Consider the following 4993-nt stretch of genomic DNA (forward strand, 5'->3'; position numbering starts at 1 on the left):
TGAGACATGGGCGTATGCCCGAAATTGAATTCCGAGGTCCCAAGCCTGAGAAATGAATTTTTAAAGAAAATTATTTTCTGGAATATATATATGAGTTTTGGAAATGAAATATATTTGAATTTGATGGTATCGGGCCCGTATTTTGGTTCCGGAGCCCGGTATAGGTCTTATATGTGATTTAAGTTGAGCCTGTAAAATTTGGTAAGAAATGAAGGTCATATGACGTGATTCGGAACCTTAGTTGTGAAATTTGAAACTTTGAAAGTTCTTGAGATTTCCTTTGATTTGATGCTAAATTCATAGTTATTGATGTTGCTTTGATGATTTGATCGCACGAGCAAGTCCGTATAATATTTTTGGACTTGCATGCATGTTTGGTTTGGAGCCCCAAGAGCTCGGATGAGTTTTGGATAGGACACAGAATGAAATTTGGACTTAGAAAATTGCTGGTATATTGCAGATCTCGCAAATGCGAGCTCGCAAATGCCAGAAAGTGTCGCAAATGCGAAAGTCAACCTGGGCTGCCTTGGTCGCAAATGCGACTTTTGTATCGCAAATGCGATATCGCATTTGTGAAGGGTTCCTCGCAAATGCGAAGGTGACCGAAATTTCACTTGGTCACAAATGCGACAAAATCTTCGCATTTGCAAAGTCAACAGGTTTTGAAGGGGATTGCAATTGCAAATCCTGGTCGCAGTTGCGACATCTGCGACCCGCAAATTCATTACTTAGCAGAAAATCTTTAATTTTTCAAACTCTTTCAAAACGTAAACTCTCTTGAGCGATTTTCCAAAGAACAGTTCTTCTCCAAATCGATTGTAAGTCATTTCTAACTCGTTTTCTTCAATCTTTAATACCTTTTCACATGATTTCAACTCAAAATCAAGGGTTTTCATAGCGGAAATTGGGTGTTTTGGGTAGAACCTAGGTTTTTAAAATTTTGAGGATTTGGACCTCGATTTGAGGTCCGATTTCAAAACAAATTATATATTTGGGTTCATGGGTGAATAGGTAATCGGGTTTTGGTTCGAACCTCGGGTTTTGACCATGTGGGCCCAGGGTCGATTTTTGATTTTTTAGGAAAAACTTTAGAAAACCTATTTTTATGCATTAGAATTGATTCATTTAGCATTTATTGATATAGTTAAGTAAGTTGTGGCTAGATACGAGCGAGTTGGTGGTGGAATCAAGAGGTAAAGCGGTAGTTGAGGCTTGAATTGTGTTCGTGGCATCGAGGTAAGTGTTTGGTCTAACCTTAGCTTGAGGAATTAGGAGTTGTGTCTTATTTGCTATGTGTTAATTGTGGAGTATGACGTATAGGCATGGTGATGAGTATCTATACATCAGTGTCAAACATGCCTGTGGGTCTAGTATTGTAATTGTTCTGACTCTGTTGAGATTTATTCATACTTAATATGTTGATTATCATTGTTGGTTCCCTTGCCGGGATGTTATTGTTTATGGTATTGTCTCCCTTGCCAGGATGTTATTATTATGACATTGTCTCCTTTGTCGGGATGTTATTGTTTACAATATTATTTTCCTTGCCGGGAAGTTGTTGTTATACTCTTGTTCCCTTGCCGGAATTCTTTTCTAATTGATGTTGATTTGAAAATGGGATCGGGTGGCACGCCGCCACAAAAATATATGAAATGGGATCGGGTGGCATGCCGCCACGAAAATATATGAAATGGGAGCGGGTTGCACGCCTACAACGAGATATATGAAATGGGAGCGGGTTGCACACCTGCAACGAGATATATGAAATGGGAGCGGGTTGCACACCTGCAACGAGATATATGAAATGGGAGCGGGTTGCACGCCTGCAACAAAAAAGAAATGAAAGTGAATACTGTATTTGTTTTCCTCATTATTGTTGGCAACTAAATTATGGTTTCTTTACATTCCTCTTTGGTATTTTGTTGTTATCTGATGCTCCCCGAAGCATGTTTTACCTTCCCCATCTTTAACTGTGAATATCTACTTTTATTTTTCGTTGTATATGATTTAACTGCACAAGTTTATTTGGTAGTCTAGTCCTAGCCTGGTCACTACTTCACCTAGGTTAGTCTAGGCACTTACCAGCACATGGGGTCGGTTGTGCTGATACTACACTTTGCACTGTGTGCAGATCCTGGTACTGGAGCATACAAACCGTAGCTTTGGGTTGCTGCCTTCAATCCATTCGGAGATCCGAGGTATTCCTGCAGGCGTCCGCAGGCCTTGGCACCTCCTTCTATCCTTTCATCCTGTTTTATTTATGTATTTCCGAGATAGTATTATACTTATTTTTCGGACCCTTATTTGTAGTATTCTTAGACGTTTGTGAAATTGTGACACCAGGTCTGGGTAGTTTATGTATGAATTGGTATTGGCATCTTTATTAAAATATTACATTTCAGTCTTCCGCTTATTAAATTCCGATGTTTATCTAATGTTGGTTATTAATTGTTAAGGGATTAAAATGGGAAAAAGATAAATAATTCAAATGGTCGGATTGCCTAGATTTCACTAGTAGGCCCCATCACGACTCCCAACAGTGGGAAATCCTGGTTGTGACAAGTTGGTATCAGAGCTCTAGGTTACTTAGGTCTCATAATTCACGGACAAGCTTGGTAGAGTCTGAGGGATCGGTACGGAGACGTATATACTTATCCCTCAGAGGATACAGAGTTAGGAAAAACTTCACATCTATTCTTTTCTGTCGTGCGGTTTAGTTTCTCAATGCTAATTGAATTTCTACTCTGTTCTTTCACAGATGGCAAGAACATGCGCTTCCTCATCCACTGATCAGCAGCCCGAACCCCCAGCAGCAGCTCTCACGAGGGGCAGAGGGTGAGGATGAGGCCGTGCTAGAGGCTGAGGCAGGGGCAGAGCTCAGCCCAGAGCAGCAGCACCAGCGGCGGAGCCTCAGGTTGAGTTTGATGATGCGGTTCCGGCCCAGACAGTTCCGGTGGGCCCATCTCAGGTCCTAGAGGGGTTCATTGCTACCCCAGTACTCCAGGATGCTCTGGTCCATCTAGTGGGCCTTATGGAGAGTGTCACCCGAGTAGGCTTGCTTCCTGTAGCACCAGCCGTTTCTCAGGCTGGAGGAGGAGCCCAAACTCTTGCTACCCGCACTCCGGAGCAGATGGCTCCCCAGTTTCAGACTCCAACAGCTCAGCCAGTTGGAGCAGTTCAGTCAGGTGTGGTAGCTTAGATCGGTGATGGAGCAGCTATGTCTGCTAATGATTTGTGGAGATTGGACAGGTTTACCAAGCTCTTCACTACCCCTTTCAGCGGTGCATATTCTGAGGATCCCCAGGATTATTTAGATAGCTGTCATGATGTTCTCAGGAACATGGGGATAATGGAGACCAATGGGATCGACTTTGCTACTTTTTGCTTGTCTGGATCCGCCAAGACTTGGTGGAGAGATTATCGTTTAGCTAGACCAGTTGGGTCACCAACTTTGACTTGGGATCAGTTTTCTAGGCTATTTCTGGAGAATTTTTTTCTTATCACTCAGAGATCTATCGGAGGCAGTTTGAGCGTCTCCAGCAGGGTTCTATGACTGTTACTCAGTACGAGACCAGGTTTATTAATTTGGCCCATCATGCTCTTCTTATACTTCCCACTAAGAGAGAGAGAGAGAGAGAGAGAGAGAGAGAGAGGATGAGGAGGTTCATACAGGGAGTCATTTAGCCTATTTGACTTCAGATGACTAAGAAGACGGGGAGCAAGATTTTCTTCCAGGATGCCGCCAATGTGGCTAGGAGAGTTGAGATGGTTCTATCACAGAGGGGTGGTCAGGGGTCTGACAAAAGGCTTCGTCATTCAGGCAGATTCAATGATGCTTCATCTGGAGGCAGAGATTCGTATGGTAGAGGCCATCCTCCTAGGCCTTTTCAATTAGCACTTCAGGTTTCTCACAGTGCTTCAGGTGGCCGTGGTTCTCACATGCAGTATTCTGATCAGCAGTCCTATAGTGCATCGCCAGCTCCTATCAATGCACCTTCGCTTCAGAGTTTTCAGGGTCGTTAGCCCCAGCAGCTAAAGGCTTGTTTTACTTGTGGTGACACGAGGCATATTGATAGATTTTGCCCTTGAGCACCGAGCAGATCTCAGCACCAGGGTTCATGTGCTATGGTTCAGGCACCAAGCGTTCCACCGCCCGCCCATCCAGTTAGAGGTACAAGTAGGGGTGCTAGAGGTAGAGGTAGAGGTATTAGAGGTGGAGCTCAAGCCGCTAAAAATGGAGGCCAACCAGTAGCAGGCCGTCCCAGAGATGTAGTTCAGAGTGGTGGGGTCCAGCCCTAATGTTATGCTCTTCCAGCCAGGCCTGAGGCTGAGGCTTCCGATGCAGTTATCACAGGTACTGTTCTGGTTTGTAGTAGAGATGCTTCAGTTCTATTTGATCTAGGATCTACGTACTCCTATGTGTCATCTTATTTTGTACCGTATATGTTCATGCCTAGTGATTCCTTGAGTGCTCTTGTATATGTGTCTACACCGGTGGGTGATTCTTTTGTGGTAGATTGCGTCCATCGTTCATGTATAGTTGTGATTGGGGGGTTTTGAGACTCGTGTAGATTTGTTACTTTTGGATTTGATTGATTTTGATGTCATATTGGGGATGGCTGGTTATCACCTTATCATGTTGGACTACCATGCCAAGACTGTGACCTTAGCCTTGCCGGGTTTACCTAGTTTAGAGTGGAGAGGGACTTCTGGTCATTCTACCCGTAGTGTTATCTCATATATGAAGGCTCGGCGTATGGTCGAGAAGGGGTGTTTGGTCTATTTGGTATATGTTCGTGATTCTAGCCTGATATTCCTTCTATGGATTTTGTGCCTATTGTTTGTGAGTTTCCTGAGGTATTTCCTTTAGACCTGCCGCAGATGCCACCCGATAGGGATATTGACTTCTGCATTGATTTGGCTCCAGGCACTTAGCCCATTTCTATTCTGTCGTATCGTATGGCCCCGCCCGAGTTGAAAGAATTAAAAGAGC

This window comes from Nicotiana tabacum, chromosome 7 (assembly GCF_000715075.1).
Source record: "Nicotiana tabacum cultivar K326 chromosome 7, ASM71507v2, whole genome shotgun sequence".
NCBI lineage: Eukaryota > Viridiplantae > Streptophyta > Magnoliopsida > Solanales > Solanaceae > Nicotiana > Nicotiana tabacum.